At 39.6% G+C, this 20,020-nt stretch overlaps 1 protein-coding gene across 2 annotated transcripts in view; it reads left to right on the forward strand.

Moving 5' to 3' along the window:
* The window catches only part of LRRC4C (leucine rich repeat containing 4C), a 569,742-nt gene that overhangs the window by 174,373 nt on the left and 375,349 nt on the right, over positions 1-20,020 (forward strand). For both annotated transcript variants that reach the window (XM_045016616.1, XM_045016617.1), the window contains exon 3: positions 12,680-12,748. The gene's annotated coding sequence lies outside the window, so the exon portion shown is untranslated. The remainder of the gene's footprint in view (positions 1-12,679; positions 12,749-20,020) is intronic.

Consider the following 20,020-nt stretch of genomic DNA (forward strand, 5'->3'; position numbering starts at 1 on the left):
GGATATCAAGAATATCCAAAATCACCATTATTAATAGCACCAAAAAGTTTGGAAGGGATAGTAAACCTTGTGCTTCAGGGCTTCAGCCAATCTCTAACTGAAGAGATCAGGATGGCACCTAATGTAGGGAATGACATCTGCCTACTGCAGGGTCTGCTTGTGAAGCAGCTGGTACTGGCCTCTCTCCGCTACAGGATAGTGGAATAGATGGACTTGGGTCTGATCCAATATAGAAATTCCAATGTTCCCATGTGGGCTGGCCAGGGCCGCCATGGATATCCTCCTGTTGCTAGTTATCCATCAAAGCTCACATTTACTCTCTTATTGATGTACTCTAACTTCTCCCAAGTAGCCTCCCTTTTTACCCAGCATACCTGCTATTTGTACGAATTCACCCCTTCTGTTATATACTGTCTTCCCTCTTCATAGCTCCCTGCATCTCCCCAGTAAGCCTTCTCCAACAGAGCTGAGGAACTCTGGTGCTGTGGGACTCCTTCAGGAGACAAGTAACTCCCACGAATATTAGGAATATTTATGGGAAGAGGATGTGTCAAGTGGGCAGCAACAAAAAGGAGATTTCATATGGCAGCTCCCACCCCCCATATTCCTATTCTCCTCTCTTACCCACCAAACCTTGCTGTCACCCCAAAATTCCTCAGGATCCAAACTCCTAACTTCTACAAAATCCCAAAGTATATTGTGACTGTCATCCTTATCCTTCAATTATATTCCTCCCCCCATAATGGTTTCCCAATAATATTGACCCCTAGGATCATCTGCATCCTAGTGTAGGGTGATAAGTGACAACTATTTGAATGGTCCCTTGAAATATGTGTTAACAAATTATGCTAGAACAATCGGTTATACCCTGTATTTAGCTGTGATACTCTGAGAATGTTTCCCATACCCGAAGAAGAACTCTGTGTCTCTGTCCCCAACTAAAGTTGGTTCAGTAAAAAAAATATTACCTCAATCATTTTATCACTCTAGTAACTATAGTGTAAAATTCTTTAGGCTTAAATGAATCATATATATGTCACCAATGAAAAGTCAGTGATTGCCAACAAATATTATTACCAAAGTTATTTTGTCTTATATAGGGATATTCTGCAGAATTGCAAGGACCAATATGTAGAAACTATTGGCAAATTTTGGACTTCTTAGTGATGATTAGTAAATATATTTTACTTTGGTTATTCTCTGAAGTTGCCTTTCTTGACCCTTTGGACATATTATAACACTGTCTTCCATGACTATTTCTTCTTCTTGAGACTAAACATTTTAAGGTGGGGGGAAAAGGTAAGTGAATCTTTCAGACTCTTCTGAGCTTTACTTTTAATGGTGTGACATATTAATGCTGCCCTACAGGAAAATAATCAAAGGACTTTAATATAATACTGTGGTTCAGAAAGGAAACATGACAGCCGTACATTACTGCAAATTGAATTTAATGAGCTTCTTAGTGCTACGCAAGTGACTCTTTGAAACAGAAGCTATTCAATTTAGATAATTTTGATTATAATTAAATCATTTTACATTTACCGTGGGCAAATTTAATCTTAATTAATTAGACACTTGTACAAAAAGGTGAGGCCATAACATCCCTCTATATATTTGATTAATCAACTATTAATATGCTCAAAATATCTAAAATTTTATATTTAAATTTAATGTAATTTTTTTATTTTATATATTTAATAAGTAAATAAATAAATAAGTGGTAGGACTTCCTCTAGTAAAGGTTTATGTACAAGGGCACTTCTTGTTTCTGAATTGGGAGTATAGCTGATATCCATGGAAATGTCTACATACCCACAATTTCCACAGAGTGGCATCTGAAATATCAAAGCACTTATCTATCCATGCCAATATTTTGTTCCTTGGTCCAGCCACTAGAGGGGAAAAAAGCCAGGCCCTGTCAGGATGGGGTACACTGATACTTGGAATAGTTAATAGCTGTGATTAGCCCTTGGGTATCTGTAGACACATGCCAACTTTTATTAATGGCAACTCTTGTACACCAATGGAGAAAGCATAAAGAGTCAGTAAATAAATCTATTTCTCTAACTGGCTGTTTTTATCTATTATATGTCATGCAGTGGTTTCTCTTGTAACTAATTTGTCATTATTTATTAAAATTAGTAACTGTTATTTCTTATTTTCATTTGCCTCTAATGCCATTATTCTGCATAATGTTTTAATGAATATAATTTTAAAAGCCCTTATCCTGAACTGGAGTCTAACATGTTCCCATTGCTTGGCAAGGCTTAGTGGGTGTCACCTTTCCTCTCACTCTTCACGTGTCCCTGACAAGTTTTTGCTCTGCAGGAATGGAGAGCCGAACAATTGCTCTCTCTCTCCCATGATGAATCTCTCTCTCTTTAGCAGCACTCTCCTGTCTGCCTTCCTCTACACAGAAGGAAAAGGAGTTTGTTCCCCGCCTTCTTTCCTGTTGGGCATTTAAAGGTCCAGATAGGTTAAAGGAGAGAGATTGATTCTGTCCTGGCCAAGGTGAAGAGCCTACCACCTGATGGCTTTTATCCTTGCAGAACTATCTCAGGCAGTCCTCAGGGTGGAATAGGAAGGGGGCTGAAAACCCCATCCCCCAAGACTTGGAAATAAAGTCTGCAGGTGTATTGTAGGAGGGGAGACACTGACACATTAAATCACTTTGTTGCAGGTAGCTGGGGATGCAAGAGGGGCAAAAGACCTTGACTAGGGTGAGACACAGGATGGCTGGACGTAATTTGTGGCATTAAAGTTTATATGGTGTTCTTTGCACAGGAAGATGTCTGAGGATTGTACATTTGACGGTGATTGTGAGAAATAAGGTATGTGCATTGTGGTTGGTTATCTGTTGGAAATGTAAACGAGTTGTTGTATCTGTAAGTGTATTTGTATTATGATGTTTGAGTAGTAACACATCAGTTGTGGTCGGTGCACATGGGATTGGGACCTAAGTTAAGGACATTTATTTGTGTGTGTTTGTGTATGAAATTTATGTCCTTTTATTTAATTTAAGCAAATATTTTCAAATATTAAAAAATAAGCTCTAAAGTTAAGTGTTTTCTGGAGGATATTTTTGATTGCAGGCTGGGCTGTTGGTTCACATTCTGACATAACAAAAGCTGGGTGGAGGCCTATTAGAAATGAGAAATTTTGCATTTTTTTTGTTTGTTTCTTTAAATTCATTTGTAACTTTAACTTCGAATTAATTTAGGCTGTTTTTTGTTTTGTGTTTGTGGGGGAAGGGGTGATTTGATGCTAAATTATTATTACTCATTGGGCATGAGGTCAGAATTCATGCAAAGCTACTTCATCTGCACAGGAAGCACAGTCACCTTTCACATATGACATTATTATTATTTATTTATCACTTGACTTATTGTGGCACCTGGGAGCCATGGTTATGTACAAGGATCACATTGTGCTAGATGCTGTACAAACACAGAACAATCAGCTTCAATCAGACAGTGTGGGAGTTGGAGCAGAAAGGATTGGTATTGGAGCAGAGAACAGTTTGAAGGAGTTGGAGCAGAGAACAGTTTGAAGAGAAAGCAGAGGAAAGTTTGGAGGAGTGCTGCGGTGGGCTAAGAAGTCCAAGACCCTAGGTAAGGGGCACCTGGCTTGTGCAGAGGGAGGGCAGGAAGCCCCCCTCCACAAGCTGAAGGGCAGGAGAGGGAAGTAGCCCAGGGGAAGGAACCACCAGTTCAAGTGGTTCACCACTATCCTCAGGGCCCCTGGGCTGGGACCTGGAGTAGAGGGCGGGCCCAGGTCCCTCCCTCTCCACTCCTCTCCTCAAAGACACTAGTGGGGCAATTAATATTCCAATTCAGGGGCAAGAAATGGTTCCCTGAACCCCCCCCCCCCGCCCAAAGAAGAGAAAGCGCGAGACCCATCATAATAGTGCCGGCAATTTGCCACACCACATTGATCAAGAAAGCAGGTAGTGGAGATGGCTTGGTGGGAAACGTAAGGGCTCCGATTTGCTTGAGCCAGACATCCATGAAGAGATGTCAGAGAATCCGGCTGAGGTTTTATCTTGGACAGTAGAAGACAGGTCTGGAGCACCGAAAGTGGCCAATTCCAGGTGCCCCAGAGGGAGTGAACCTAACAGGTAATGATCAAGTTATCTCTCTCCTGCCATCCATCTCCATCCTCTGACGAACAGAGGCTAGGGACACCATTCTTACCCATCCTAGCTAATAGCCATTTATGGACTTAGCCACCATGAATTTATCCAGTCCCCTTTTAAACATTGTTATAGTCCTAGCCTTCACAACCTCCTCAGGTAAGGAGTTCCACAAGTTGACTGTGCGCTGTGTGAAGAACAACTTCCTTTTATTTGTTTTAAACCTGCTGCCTATTAATTTCATTTGGTGACCCCTAGTTCTTGTATTATGGGAATAAGTAAATAACTTTTCCTTATCCACTTTCTCAACATCACTCATGATTTTATATACCTCTATCATATCTCCCCTTAGTCTTCTCTTTTCCAAGCTGAAGAGTCCTAGCCTCTTTAATCTTTCCTCGTATGGGACCCTTTCTAAACCCCTAATCATTTTAGTTGCCCCTTTCTGAACCTTTTCTAGTGCTAGAATATCTTTTTTGAGGTGAGGAGACCACATCTGTACACAATATTCGAGATGTGGGCGTACCATGGATTTATATAAGGGCAATAATATATTCTCAGTCTTATTCTCTATCCCCTTTTTAATGATTCCTAACATCCTGTTTGCTTTTTTGACTGCCTCTGCACATTGCATGGACATCTTCAGAGAACTATCCACGATGACTCCAAGATCTTTTTCCTGACTCGTTGTAGCTAAATTAGCCCCCATCATGTTGTATGTATAGTTGGGGTTATTTTTTCCAATGTGCATTACTTTACATTTATCCACATTAAATTTCATTTGCCATTTTGTTGCCCAATCACTTAGTTTTGTGAGATCTTTTTGAAGTTCTTCACAATCTGCTTTGGTCTTAACTATCTTGAGCAGTTTAGTATCATCTGCAAACTTTGCCACCTCACTGTTTACCCCTTTCTCCAGATCATTTATGAATAAATTGAATAGGATTGGTCCTAGGACTGACCCTTGGGGAACACCACTAGTTACCCCTCTCCATTCTGAGAATTTACCATTAATTCCTACCCTTTGTTCCCTGTCCTTTAACCAGTTCTCAATCCATGAAAGGACCTTCCCTTTTATCCCATGACAGCTTAATTTACGTAAGAGCCTTTGGTGAAGGACCTTGTCAAAGGCTTTCTGGAAATCTAAGTACACTATGTCCACCGGATCCCCCTTGTCCACATGTTTGTTGACCCCTTCAAAGAACTCTAATAGATTAGTAAGACACTATTTCCCTTTACAGAAACCATGTTGACTATTGCTCAACAGTTTATGTTTTTCCATGTGTATGACAATTTTATTCTTAACTATTGTTTCAACTAATTTGCCCGGTACCAACGTTAGACTTACCAGTCTGTAATTGCTGGGATCACCTCTTGAGCCCTTTTTAAATATTGGCGTTACATTAGCTAACTTCCAGTCATTGGGTACCGATGCTGATTTAAAGGACAGGTTACAAACCTTAGTTAATAGTTCCGCAACTTCACATTTGAGTTCTTTCAGAACTCTTCGGTGAATGCCATCTGGTCCCGGTGACTTGTTAATGTTGAGTTTATCAATTAATTCTAAAACCTCCTCTAGTGACACTTCAATCTGTGACAGTTCCTCAGATTTGTCAGAGTTGTCAGCATAGGGATGATAGCTGAATTTGTTTGTGGACAAGGATACTGAAAGATAAAATGTGGAAGGAGAAGAGAAGGGAACCAAGGACATAGCCCTGTGGAACCTGCATTTGAGCTGTATACGTGCATCCTAAATGTGTTGCTTAAACAATTCATGTTTTATAGGACATGCCACTAACACATGCTTCATTAGTTGAAACTTGATCACTTCAGTGATTTTTAGATCATAAACTTGAGTTAAAGGAGGGGAAAAAAAAGAATTCAGGTGAATAGTCAATGAAGATGGGCTAGATCCAAGGCAGAGGTACCATTCTGGAAGAGTGTTTGGAGTATACATGGAATCAAAAGAAACTTGGCATACAGCATTTCCTACCACTGAATTTGAATCTCTTCAGTCAGATTTGGGGCTGACTGATTTTTTTTTTCCAGAATGCTGACTTAATTGTCTTTTGTGTGATATTCATTATTGACAAAGTGGGAACTCTGGACCTGAGTCCAAAGGGACCCCTTTAAACCGGGTGACTGGGCAACAAAAAAAAAAGCGCTAACAGAACGTTGGGAATCATTAAGAAAGGGATAGATAATAAGATAGAAAATATCTTATTGCCTCTATATAAATCCATGGTACGTCCACTTGACTACTGCGTGCAGAGGTGGTCACCCATTCTCAAAAAAAGATGTATTGGAATTGGAAAAGGTACAGAAAAGGGTAATACAAATGTTTAGGGCTTCCATATGAGGAGTTATTAATAAGATTGGGACTTTTCAGCATGGAAAAGAGATGATTAAAGGAGGATATGATAGGGGTCTATAAAATCATGACTGATGTGGAGAAAGTAAATAAGGAACTGTACTGAAGGTGAACAATATACAGGGTTCAAAAAAGAACTAGATATTTTTATGAAGGATGGGTCCATCAATGGCTGTTATCCCCAATGGGTAGAGATGGTGTCCCTAGCCTCTGTTTGCCAGAAGCTAGAAATGAGCGACAAGGGATGGATTACTTGATGATTACTTGTTCTGTTCATTTCCTCTGAAGCACCTGGAATTGGCCGCTGTCAGAAGACAGGATACTTTGGTCTGACTCAGTATGGCTATTCTTATGTTCTGTTCTGAGTCTGATTTCACTTACTCTGCTTTTACACATGTGTAACCCCACTGATCTCAGTGGAGTTACTTGTGATTTACACAAGTATAACTGAGATCAGAATTATGCCCACAGTAGCATGTTTGCCTCAGACTTATCTAACATAAAATCTAGGAACAAAAAATGTAGGCCATACGTAGAAGATGGGTGACTCTATCTTGGGAAGCAGCGAATCTGAAATAAAATAGGGAGTTCTGCTGGCCAATCAGCTGAACATTAGTCCCAGTGCAATGCAGTGGCCAAAAAGGGCTAAAGTATGATCCTTGAATGCATAAACTGGGGAATCTCAAGTAGTAGAGGTTATTTTAGCTCAATGTTTGGTACTGATGTGACTGCTGTTGGAATATTGTGTCCATTCTGGTGCCAACAATTCAAGAAATATATTGATAAATTGGAAAGGGTTCAGAGAAGAGCCATGATAATAATATAAAGGATTAGAAAACCTGCATTATAGGGATAGACTCAAAATGCTCACACTATTTAGCTTAACAAAGAGAAGGTGAAGGAGTGGCTCGATTAGTCTGTAAGTACGTACATGGGGAACAAATATTTGATAATGGGATCTTCAGTCTAGGAGACAAAGTTTAACATCATCCCATGACTGGAAACTGAGACTTGAAATGAGTAAACTTTTAACAGTGAGGGTAATTAACCATTGGAACAATTTGCCAAGTGTTATGGTAGATTCTCCATTGCTAGAAATTTTTAAATCAAAACTGGATGTATTTTTCTAAAAGATATGTGCTAGGAACTATTTTAGGGAAGGTCAATGGTCCTGTCAGCTTTTCGTTTTAATTGAATATAGCGTTGGTGAAAGATGCTGTGTTGACAGATCTGGAAAACAAATTTTTCTCTCTGTTCCCAGAATGGACATAATTCAGAAAGGAGTAGTTCAAATTTCCCCCTGCAAATGCTTCCACTTTGTTATGGAAGGACAGCTTCCTCATGGTTACCAGTTATTTCAGGGTTCACCTTTCTGGGAAGTGTCAGCCGCAACATGAAAGATTTGAGCCCAGATTTTAAAAAATGGCTGTTAATTTGGGGTTCCTTAATTTTGAGGTGCCTGATACAAGACACCCAGGGTCTCATTTTTCAGAGTAGCTGAGCACCAACAATTTCATTTTGAGACATGGAAGATGCTGGTGCTCATCGCTGAAAATTAGGTGCCAGGTATCTCAGGTTGGGCTCCCAAAAGTTAAATCATCCAAAATCTTCACTCATGTTTGAAAATGTTGGCCTTTAACATTCTGGAAACTGAATAAGCCTCTTATCTTTAATAATGGCACCTCCATATCCAGGTGGGTGGTGTGGTTAAAGGAAGTCTGTAGTGCTGTTGCTCATGGTGTCTCTATTCTGTGAATAAATAGAGGACTTAATCCCCATGGCTGTCAATCCAGCATGAAATTCAGATATTTTTACAATTATTATTTTAGCTCTGTGAATCATTCTGTGATGTGTTAGGAGATGTGCAATAAATAGATAATGGGTGATGTATAGCTAAAGTGTTGAGGTGTGATACTTGAGATGCATTGCTAACACTTTGTGCCTCTGTAGCATTTTATAGAGATATTTCTGGGCATGTGAAAAACAATGATTCAAACCTGGGCAACAATTTCTCAAACTCAACTCATTGGTGGTAAATTTCAAGACCTACAGAAAATACAGTAAAAACCATGTTATTGCCATATCAGATCAGATGATTGACTCCCCATATTCAGTATTCTGTCTCGACTCATGACCAATATCTGATAGTTCAAAAGAAGGTGAATATCCATTTGCACCTCCTCTCCCCGCAACCCTGCACACAGACAGACAAACTAACCCAAGGCCCATAATGCTGTATAGGGAAGAGGGAGCTGGTGATGGCAATTGTTTTCCTGACCCCAGTAGAAATCAGTTTTCACCAAGGTTGGGATTGAGAAACACTGGGGAGGAGGGAATTGCAAGGCTGCCTCTTTTGCTGTGCTTTGTCCATGCAGGGAAGACTAATTGGCAGTATAAGGTTGATTCATTAAGGGCACACCTCAGAAAAGTGTGTATTGCCTCTTTTATGAACAGGAATCACTCTTTGTACCAATTGTATACTGTTTATATATCACAATCACATCCATCAGAAGAACATAATTCATTACACTTTCAATACTATATATTATATTAAGTCAGTAAGAGGAAGTAATGTGAATGAACGCAGCAAATAGTTACTTGTCAAAGTTAAAAGGAATTTGTGATACAAATCTCCCACCAGGTTTATAAAGTGCCTCTTCAATACTAGAACCTCTCTTATTTCCTACTGCCAGGTGGCTAAAACTAAAATTCCTGATGATCAACTGTCCTTTCCTTTCCTTTCCAGCAGTGTTGTTTATTCTTCAGAAAAGCATGTTGCTGTTAAAAAAAAATTATTTATTTATTTTTGAAAAGTCAAGATTTCTTATTAAATTTAAGCTGTAGAGGTTTATTTTAACTTTAGTTCCTTGACTAGTAAATGTGTTCATTTTTTGTTGCTTTCCTCCAGTTGTAAAATAACTAAAGAGAAGCTGCTTACACCCCATAGTACAAATTATGGCGAAGCACAAAGTGTTTAGAATTGTTCCATTGGTACCAATAGCAGAACTGTAATGAGACAGCCAACCCTCACACAATGGGCTTTTTCGCTCTTAACCCCCCCACCCACCATTCCTTGGTGGTGTGCAGACTGTCATCTTGTAACATCATCTCACATACTCACTTTCCCTTTCTTTCTATGATCTGGAGAAATTGCTCTTCAAACAGCTTAACCTCTTATTTTTGCCACTGGCATATAGGGTGACCAGACAGCAAATGTGAAAAATCGGCACGGGGGTGGGGAGTAATAGGAGCTTATATAAGAAAAAGCCCCCAAAATTGGGACTGTCCCTATAAAATCGGGACATCTGGTCACCCTACTGGCATACAGTATTAAGATTCGGAAACTCTTATATCACTTGGGAGTCAGCTTAGGATAACTCTTTCCAACAGTCTATTTCCTGAGTGCTGATTACTAGTCTGGTGTACACCAATTATCAGAGTGGCTATTTTGATATATTTATCTTAATGAAGAAGGGGCATATGGGTCAAGAGGATGGGGTGGGGAAAGGACACATTTGAGTGTGCCTGCAGGGTTTCCTTTGTTCATAAAGAAACCAGTTTTATTCCCTAAAAAACATGTTAAAGAACCATTCCAGGAGATCCCCAGGGAAGAAAATTTGTGAATGTCAAGCTAACTGTAACAGGCAGATTTAATAAGGTTTACAGGTTCTATCTGGATAATCAAACATAGGTTTGGACACTTGCCTGAGCTCTTTAATCTAGGAATTTGGGGAGAGTGGTTGGGAGATGGTCGTGTAATCTCCATGACTGTTTCTAACATTGAACAGGAGGAAAATCAAGTGAGAGAGGTTACAGCAAAGGAGAAAGGAACAACAAAGTTTAGGAGAATGGATCAAAGAGGAAAGATAGTGCCAATATCAATAATATTAACAGCAGGTAGGTGATACTGGCAATAGAATAACTGTATCTAATAGGGTGAGGAACCGGAGAGAAGCAAAGGAGAAACAACTAATATGTATGTGCACCAGTGAGATGAGCCTGGATAACAAAATGGAAGAACTGGAACTACTTTTACAGGAAGTGAAACCAGGTATTATAGGGATAACAGAAACATGTTGGAATATTAGTCATAACTGGAGCACAGGTGTTGAAGGTTATAGGAAAGACAGAAATAAAGGTATAGGTGGTGGAGTAACATTGTATCTTAATGATGATTCAGATTGTAAAGAAATTAGAAGTGATGGAATGGATAAAACAGAATCTATTTGGGTCAAAATCATTTTGAGGAAGAAAGGTACCAAACAATGGTTCCACTGGGATAGTGGTTGGGGTCCGCTATAGACCTCCAGGATCCAGGTTAGCTATGGATAGAAATCTCTCCAATATTATTAAAAAAATTGGAATTATGTGATTATGGGCGACTTTACTATCCAAGATATAGGTTGGAGGACAAGTGCTACTGATAATGGTAGGACCCAGATATTCCTGGATGTGATAACTGATAGATATCTTCACCAGTCAGTGAACCAAAAAGAGGAGATATTTTAGATTTAGTATTAGTAAGTAGCAAGGACCTCATAAAAAACTGGTTGTAGAGGACAGCCTTGGTTCAAGTGATCATGAGCTAATTCAGTTTAAACTAAATAGAGTGAAAAACAAAAATAGGTCTACAACTAGGGTCCTTGATTTCAGTTTAAAACATTAAGGGATTTAGTTAGGAAACTGATTGGATTGGACTGAAGAGCTCGAGGATTTGAATGTGGAAGAGGCTTGGAGTTATTTTAAGTCAAAGTTGCAGAAGCTATCTGAAACCTGCATCCCAAGCAAGGGAGGGGGAATCATGTGGAAGGGTTGCAGGCCAAACTGGTTGAACAAACATCTCAAACTGCTTATTAAGAGAAAGCAGAAAGTCTACAAGGAATGTCAGATGGGAAGGATTAGCAAGGAAAACTACCTGTTGGAGGTCAAAAAGTGTAGGGAAAAATTGAGAACTGCCAAAAGCCAAGCAGAATTGGACCTTGCAAAAGAAATTTAAAACTAATAGTAAAAGGTTCTGTAGCCATATAAATAAAAAGAAAACAAGGAAAGAAGAAGTGGAACTGCAAAGCACAGACGATGGGGTAGAAATTAAAGATAACCTAGGCATGGCTGAACAGCTAACAAAATACTTTTTCTCAGTTTTTAATAAGGGTAATGAAAAACTTACGGGTAGTGGCAGGGTGGCTAATGGAAATGAGGATATGGACATAGAAATGACCACATCCAAGATGGAAGTCAAACTCAAACAGCTTAATGGGACCAAATCATCCAAGAATATTAAAGTAATTGGCACATGAAGTTGCAAGACCAATAGTAAGGATTTTTTATGAGAATCCATAAACATATCCTATAACTGGAAAATTGCTAATATAGTACCTATTTTTAAGAAAGGGAAAAAATGTGATCTGGGAAACTACAGGACCATTAGTTTGACCTGAGCTGTATGCAAGGTTATGGAACAATTTTTGAAAGACAAAGTAGTTAAGGACATAGAGGTAAACAATAATTGGTTTTACAAAAAGGTAGATTGTGCCAGACCACTCAGATCTTTCTTTGAGAAAATAACTCTTGTTTTGTTTGTTTTTTTAAGAAAGGCATTGCAGTAGATCTAATCTAACTTGATTTCAGTAAGGCATTTGAAGCCTTTAAATCATGACTGAGGACTTCAGTAACTCAGCCAGAGCTTATAAGCCCACTACAGGAGGGGGTGGGAGAGGTTGTGTGTCGTGCAATGTGCAGGAAATCAGACTTGATGATCACAGTGGTCCCTTCTGGTTTTAAAGTCTGAGTGTTAGAGCTGCCAAAATATTATAAAATCATGTTCAGGAATAATCATTTCAATACTTCATGGCTGTTCAATATTTGAAGACATTTATGCAAACATCTTTTTCACACACATGTTTGCAGATGGGTTATTCTTCATTCATACAAAACCCCACAAATTTTACTAACAAGGTTATTGACATTAGTTTCTCACTATTCATTATACTTCTTAGAAAGTATGTCATCAGTGCTAGATTAAGGTGATCTGGGGCCCTAGGAAATGATGACATGGGCCCTCCTGGCTCTGCCCTCGGACTGTGACCCTGCTCTCCTTTGAGCAGGCATGGGTCTACCTCTCCTCCTAGAGAGGTAGATGCATGCAGTGACATGGGACATCTTCTCTATCTTTACAGATTAGGAGTCTCCTCCCTTCAAGATCAGCAGTGGTGATCCCCACAGCACTTACCCTGGAAGTCAGCAAGGTTAGCCTGCTGCATTTTTCTTCTTTTGCCATGTGCAGTCTTCTCCTGGGGTGTGATTGATGGGGCTCCCCTGATGAGTAAAGTTTTGAGCTAACACCACACTGAGGTGCATTGGGCAGTTTATGCTCTTCAGACATACAGTCTTTACTTCTCTCTGCAGACTCACACAGACATCATTGTAGTAGGTACACTTGGGTCATGTCATTTTACTTAGGCAGCAAGTCAGACACCACAAATAATGACTAGTGACAGCAGTTTATGAACAAGCCATAATCTGAAAACAGTTTGGCCGAATGATTTGGTGACTACTTCTGAAAAATAAAGATGGTCACAGAAATCAGGATTGGTTTGTGAACAATTCACAAATATATTGGATTTTATACAATGGTTGGACAATAGCAATTAATAATTACTTTGGACCTACAAACTATTGAAACTCATATATACATTTTAAGAACTGAGCTGGATGTCACAAAAGAAAAACTGTTTCTTATAAGATTCCTGATGGCCAGTCTGGAAATAGCAAGGTCAATGCTGCTGTTATGATCATTGTTATTTCACAATGTAAACGTTCCCATATTCATAATTATTTATGCATAGCTCCAAAGTGTCAACACCCATTAAACCTGGGTATCTTTAATGGATTTTAGAAAAATTACCACTCACATAGAGCTTCACAATGGTAAGTAGTTAACTCTTAAAACACAGCATTAGGGAAAGGAATAGAATATGCTGATACACATTGTTGGGCTCTAAATTAGTTGTAGTCATAAGAAGGAAGACCTGAGGCATCACTGTGGACAGCTGTTTGAGCATGGATGCTTAATGTGCAGCAGCAGTAACAAAAGCAAATAATGCTAGCCCAGAAGAGCCCATGCTTTGGGTCTGACTCTGGAGGATAGGCAACAGACTGTGGTCAGCCAAGAAAAGCCCTTATCTTTGGATATTCAGCCCTAGAACTCAGGGAGAATGGAAGAACTAGATGCTCCTCTTGGTTGATTCTCTGTTGCTAATCACAACTTCATGAAAGAGCTTCCAGAGCACAAGACCTTCTACCAACCATCCTTCCCCTGCCAACCATACTCTGGGTAGGAGCTCCCAAATCAGAAACACTTATAAAACTGCCATGAAGCAGTCCTTCTTTGCCAAGAACTGATTGCTGTCCTGCCACCAGCTCTATGGGAACAAGCTGAAAGAACACTAAGCTAGCCAAGTGACACAATGGATTTATCAGTGCATCATGGAACAAATAAGTAACTGCATGAAACACTTCAGGCTGAGTATATTTCCTTTCATGGCTGCTGAAAGTTTGAATCCAAATATTTTCAGTTTTGTCCTAAAAAGTTCAGTTCCTAGGCTGAAGAAAAAGGGGAGATACTCAACTTTGTCCTTTATTTTGCCTGTTCATTTTTTCCCTTTGCTCATATTTTTTCCCTCCTTCCCTCCCTCCCCAGTTCTCTCAAAAACTATGTTTTGTTTTTAATCGTAAGTTTGGAATGTATGAATGTAGAGGAGCCACATGAAATTCACAGGTTTGTCTATTTTGCCTCTTCGAGTCCAATAAAGTTGCACCAGGGATAAATTTGGCCCTTGAAACCAATAATAATTTGCAACCACAGTTAAATCCAATCCTAGTAAGAGCTAGGGGATGACCCAAATGAATATCAAATCATTTCAATGAGCTATTGATCAATTTGGCATAGAAAGACTATCCTCCCCATTTTTAGCCCCACCCAATGAGAGAAGCATTTTCACATCAGTTGAGATTAGATGTTGTGACTTGAAGGGAAAACAAGCTGCAGTGTTCACAACTGACATACCAGCCTTGCTCTGTGGCCATCTGCCCCGTTTGCATGTCCAAAGGGTGCTAACAGCGGTGGAGAGAAGTGAAAGAGAGGCTGCAGGAGAGGGATCAATAGAGAGATGACTTTTATTTTCTTTCTCTCTCCACCCACTCAGTGCAGACATTGTCAACAGAGCTATTATTCCACTCATTGGTCAATATATATTCATTTTCTGCTGACTGCCTGGGGAATCGATGCATTGTATGCTGATCTTCTTCTCGGGTTCATTTTCCCAGGGACAGTAATGTCTAATCCTCAGTTCATCTGCATCATGCAAACATCCTGATTATAAGGTTTTCAGAATGCTGAAATAATTATTCATCTCTGTGGTGACTCAAGGACAAAAGGGACTCATAAAAAAGTGCTCTCAGTGCCTTTCTTAAAGGAAACTGCAGATTTTTTTTTTAAACTTTCATTTTCCCCCTCCTCCATTTCCTTTTTTTGTTTTTGTTTTGAGGAAAGCAGATTTGTGGTTTGACCCTCTGTATGGAACTTTAAGAGAAACAAAGATAAAGGAAAGCAAACAAACTAACTTGGAGTGTTTCTCTGCACTTTTTAACCCAATCCACAGTTTCTAAATGGATGCTGTGCCATTAATGTAAAAAAGAATGCCCACTCCATTAAACAGCTGTGGCCTGTGGTATTATTTCTTGTAGACTTTCTTTGCCAGATATATATAAAAATCGCCTATGTTTTCAGAACCAAAGGACCAGGTTCTAAACCCAGCTCAAGAGGAATGTATGATTTGTCTGATATTTGCTGTGTATGGATTAATTACCCTAGGAAATATGTAAGAAAAATTTAAAAGTTGTCAAACTACTTATGGTAATAGGAGAAAATCGAACAGTGATGGAAGAGTTCAAGTTGCATAGTTAATACCGGACATATCTGAATTTATATGGGCAGCATGATGAGATTCCATCTGACCTGGCCAGTAGCAAGCATGTATCTTATATTAAGAGAAGTTCACAAGCTAGTATTGGTCTGTCCAATGCATTTGTAATGCAGATCAATATCTGCCCCTAAAGGAAGGATAAAGTAATACTTTTGACAATTATTATTTTTATTGTATTTGCAGACTCCACTGCTATTTACAATGCTTTATTACAATATAATAGTAATTACCGCAACCTCTAGATAATCTGTATTGTAGGATGCTACTTATTTAAATATTGTTTATCCAGATACATGCATTTATGATAATAAGATAATTATCTTAATGTGAATTAGATATGGAGTAAAGTGTTCTAAGTGTATAGGAAGTTTGTGTATATAAATAAATCATGTGATTTAGATAGTACAGTTGCTAACTGTATGAATATAAATATGAAGCTTATTTTTCAAACCATTTACACATTAGGATCTTTTTGGTTTAAGCCATCTTTATAAATATAATAACATTCAATATAAAATTAGAGACTGGCTTGTCTTGATAAGTGGGAAAAAATTGCATTTGCCAATCTTAGTGTCAGAGATGAAGTTTCAATCTTCACATATATAAATAAATCATGCACACATTTTTTTCTCTTTGTCTGGATCCTTTCCTTCTCTCTAGTGAGGGGACCTATCTCTCTTTCCTAAGCTAATAGGGTCTAGCACAGAATAGCTTGATGAAGAATTAAGGCTTGTCCACATGCAAATTTGCTCTGAAATAACTAATTCTGTTGTAATGCACAACTTCAGTTATTTGTGAACACTTATATTTCAGAATAAAAGTGCCATGTTTTGATTTAGCTTGTCAGTACAAAAATAACTGGAGCTAAATCAATATGGGGTGCACTGAAACTGAAATAAGAATGTCCACACACAGATTTGCACTGTAATAACAAAGTGTGAATTACAACTGAATTAGTTATTTCAGTGCAAATGCGTGAGTAGACCATTTCTTAAAGGCTTTCCTGCCCATACTCAGCTATGTGGCATTCTATTGATTTCCATTCCATTTTGCTACCCAGCATGTCTGGCTGTTGTTGTCACCTTTTTTGAGGCTAAGGGGAATGGGACTGGTCATCATTTAAGTGGGAAATCTCCAAGGAAACCCATTCTGCTGCAGAGAATATAAATATATCAAGGCCTACTCTCTATCTGGACTGCTTCACTTGCCGTTTAGCGGGATGCTCTATTGCTGGTGTTGTCTTTTGGATCAGATATGAAGATGAGTCCCTTACCACTTAACATAATTGAATACAGAACTCTTCACACTGCCCTTTCAATATAGGTAATCATTACACATGTGTAAAGTGGGTTTAAAATGATCCCTTTCTGAAGTGGTAGCATTATACATCTACATTGTATTCAATTTGCACAGGTATTACTGGCTACACAAGGTGCTGGACAGTGGAGAATCAGACCCATCAGTGGTAAAAACAAACAAACAAACAAAACTCTTATTGTGTTGCTGATTGCTTCATTTTTTAAAGGGATGGGGGAATAGGTGACATTTCACATAGAAGAAAAATATGCCTGAAAGTTATCAGGAGTGAATGGCAATATCAGGCAGCATAGAAGCCTGGAAAATAAATAAATAATTAATCACCCATTTCAAAGCAATTGTAAGAAAAGGTATTCAAATAGAATAATGCTAAGGAGGACACAGCCATACTATGCACCATTTAAAACAAAAAAAAAGTAGTTTATAAGCCTGCCTTTGAGTCAGTTAATCTGTTCTCTATAGGGTGACCAGATAGCAAGTGTGAAAAAATCAGGACAGGGGTTGAGGAGTAACACACGCCTATATAAGACAAAACCCCAAATGTCGAGACTGTCCCTATAAAATCGGGATGTCTGGTCACCCTAGTTCTCCACTTCACTGAAGATATTTGGATACCCCATATTTAAAACCCACATATTGCTCCCTATAAATACATCAAGAGGCTAGACACCAGAGAGGAAGAAGAATTTTTAAGCAAAATGACAATATATGCATAAAAATAAATTGCTATAAACTGTCCATAAATAAATTTACTCTGGAACTGAGAGAGAATCTAACCATTAGAGTGGTAAGGTTCTGGAAGAGAACAATAGAAATAGTGGGGGCAAACAACCTAACTAGTTTTAAGATGGAGCTTGATAAGTTTATAAGTATGATTATTTGACAGACTTGCTGAGATAGCAGGGGGCTGGACTTCATGACCCGGGAGGTCCCTTCCAGTCCTGTGCCTGTATTCCTATGCTGTACGTATGTGAGACAATGTTTATATTGTGGGTGTGTATTCCAAATTTGCATGATTTTCACATTCTACTCCACCATAGGTGTTCGTCACATGATTAAAGAACGTTCAGTAGTAAGCAGACAAATGAAATCTCATACCACCATCTTTGTAATTGATTGGTATGGAGAGCATGAAATGTTATGTTTGCAGGCATGAAGATGGAATAAGAAGAAGCTTGTCATCTCTGGGGGCTATTTTTTCTATGCAGGTCCATTCCTTCAACAGAAACTGACCAGTAGCAGGTCTCCTAACAAGGGACAGCTGCTATTAGGTGCCAAGATTGTTGTGTATTTGGTTGTCATGGTTTTTGTTGCTATGGCAACTGAGTTCGATTATTATGGGTTAGCTCAACCGGTTTCAACCGGCTGAGTGAGCTCTCTGTATATCTGTAAATAAAATGGAGGTTTTGGTTAGCTGCCTGCTCTCTGGCCTCAAGTGATTGCTTCCTACACCGGCTGCCCCAAGGATATAACACTGGCGACGAGGGTGGGATCCTGGTGCTGCTCCAGTAACAGAAGGAAGTAGAAGTCAAGGTAAAGAACAAACAAACAAAAAAAGCTGCTTGTTTGCACTGACTGTGAAAGTGAAACTAAAAATCATGGCTACTCTGACCAGGCCCCTGGAGCCTTTTGATGAGAATACAGAGCAGTGGCATGTGTATACTGAGCGTTTTGAGCTTTTTGGTATTGCAAATGACATTACAGAAGCGAAGAAGGTGCCAATATTCTTAACTGTTGTAGGGGCTAAAACCTACTCTCTGCTACGCAGCTTACTACACCCTGTTAAGCCTGAGACTAAATCTTACAGTGATATTGTGGAAATCCTGGGGTCTCATTTCTCCCCAAAACCACTGGTAATTGCTGAAAGATATAGGTTCCACAAAAGAGACCAAAAGGAAGATGAAACAGTTGTACAATTTGTAGCCATTTTAAAAAAGCTAGCAGAACACTGTGAATTTAAAGAGATGTTAAATGATGCCCTGCGTGACAGGTTAGTGTGTGGCCTCTGCAGTGAAGCTATACGGAAGCGCCTACTGACAGAGGCTCAGCTTACATTACAGAAGGCTGTTGATATTGCTGCCTCCATGGAACTGGCTACAAGGGAGGCACAATACATCGGTGCATCCCCTAGGGTGCAAAAAGTGTCACAAGAACTGACCCACAAAACGGTGCAGAGTCAAGAATGTTACCGCTGTGGTAAGCTGGGTCACCAGGCATCAGAATGCTGGTGTAAGGACCTGGTGTGTCGACACTGTGGCAAAAAGGGACACATTGAGTATGCCTGTAAACAAAAGAAAAAGAGGCCTGTGGTCTGGCCGACAAAAAGAGGAACCTTGCATACCCTAGAGCAGACCCAGGATGATCAAGGTGACACCTCCTCACAAGAGGAAGTGCCACTGCATGTTTTGTCTTTGGCAGCGGGCTCACATGAATACTGGGTAACCCCTTTATTGGAGGGCAAACCTATACGCATGGAACTAGACACCGGTGCAGCTGTCTCGCTGGTTCCTGAGACTGTGTATAAGGAAAAGCTACAGCATCTTCCGCTTAAGGCAACAAAAACTGTTCTGAAGACGTATACAGATGAAGCTGTGCCCATGTTGGGCACTATTGATGTTAAGGTGGAGCTCAATGGACAGGCAGCTAAATTGCCACTGTTTGTGGTGAGAGGTGACTACCCAGTCTTAATGGGTAGGTCTTGGCTTGGGAAGATTCAACTGAACTGGGCAGAAGTGCACCGGATGACTAAAGAAGAAACCAGTCTAACCCCTATTCTAAGGAAACATGCTGCTGTTTTTGGAGATGATTTGGGAAGTATGAAGGGAATCACTGTGACATTGAACATTAAACCTGGCAGTCCACCAAAATATCTGAAAGCCCGAACTGTGCCATATGCCATCAGACCAAAAGTTGAAGCAGACCTGGAGCGCCTGGTCACCAATGGAGTCCTAATACCAGTTACCCATAGCTCATGGGCCACTCCTATCGTTCCAATCGTGAAGAAAGATGGCTCTCTCCGGATTTGCAGTGATTTTAAAGTCACTGTCAACCCAGTGTTGTGTGCAGAGCAATACCCGCTTCCCCGCATCGATGACCTCTTCGCAGGCCTGGCTGGGGGACAAAAGTTCAGTAAGATTGATCTGAGTCAAGCATATTTACAGATGCACGTCGATGAAAAGTCCCAAGAGCTGTTGACTATTGTGACTCATAAGGGGC

The sequence above is a fragment of the Mauremys mutica genome, chromosome 4, assembly GCF_020497125.1.
Source record: "Mauremys mutica isolate MM-2020 ecotype Southern chromosome 4, ASM2049712v1, whole genome shotgun sequence".
NCBI lineage: Eukaryota > Metazoa > Chordata > Testudines > Geoemydidae > Mauremys > Mauremys mutica.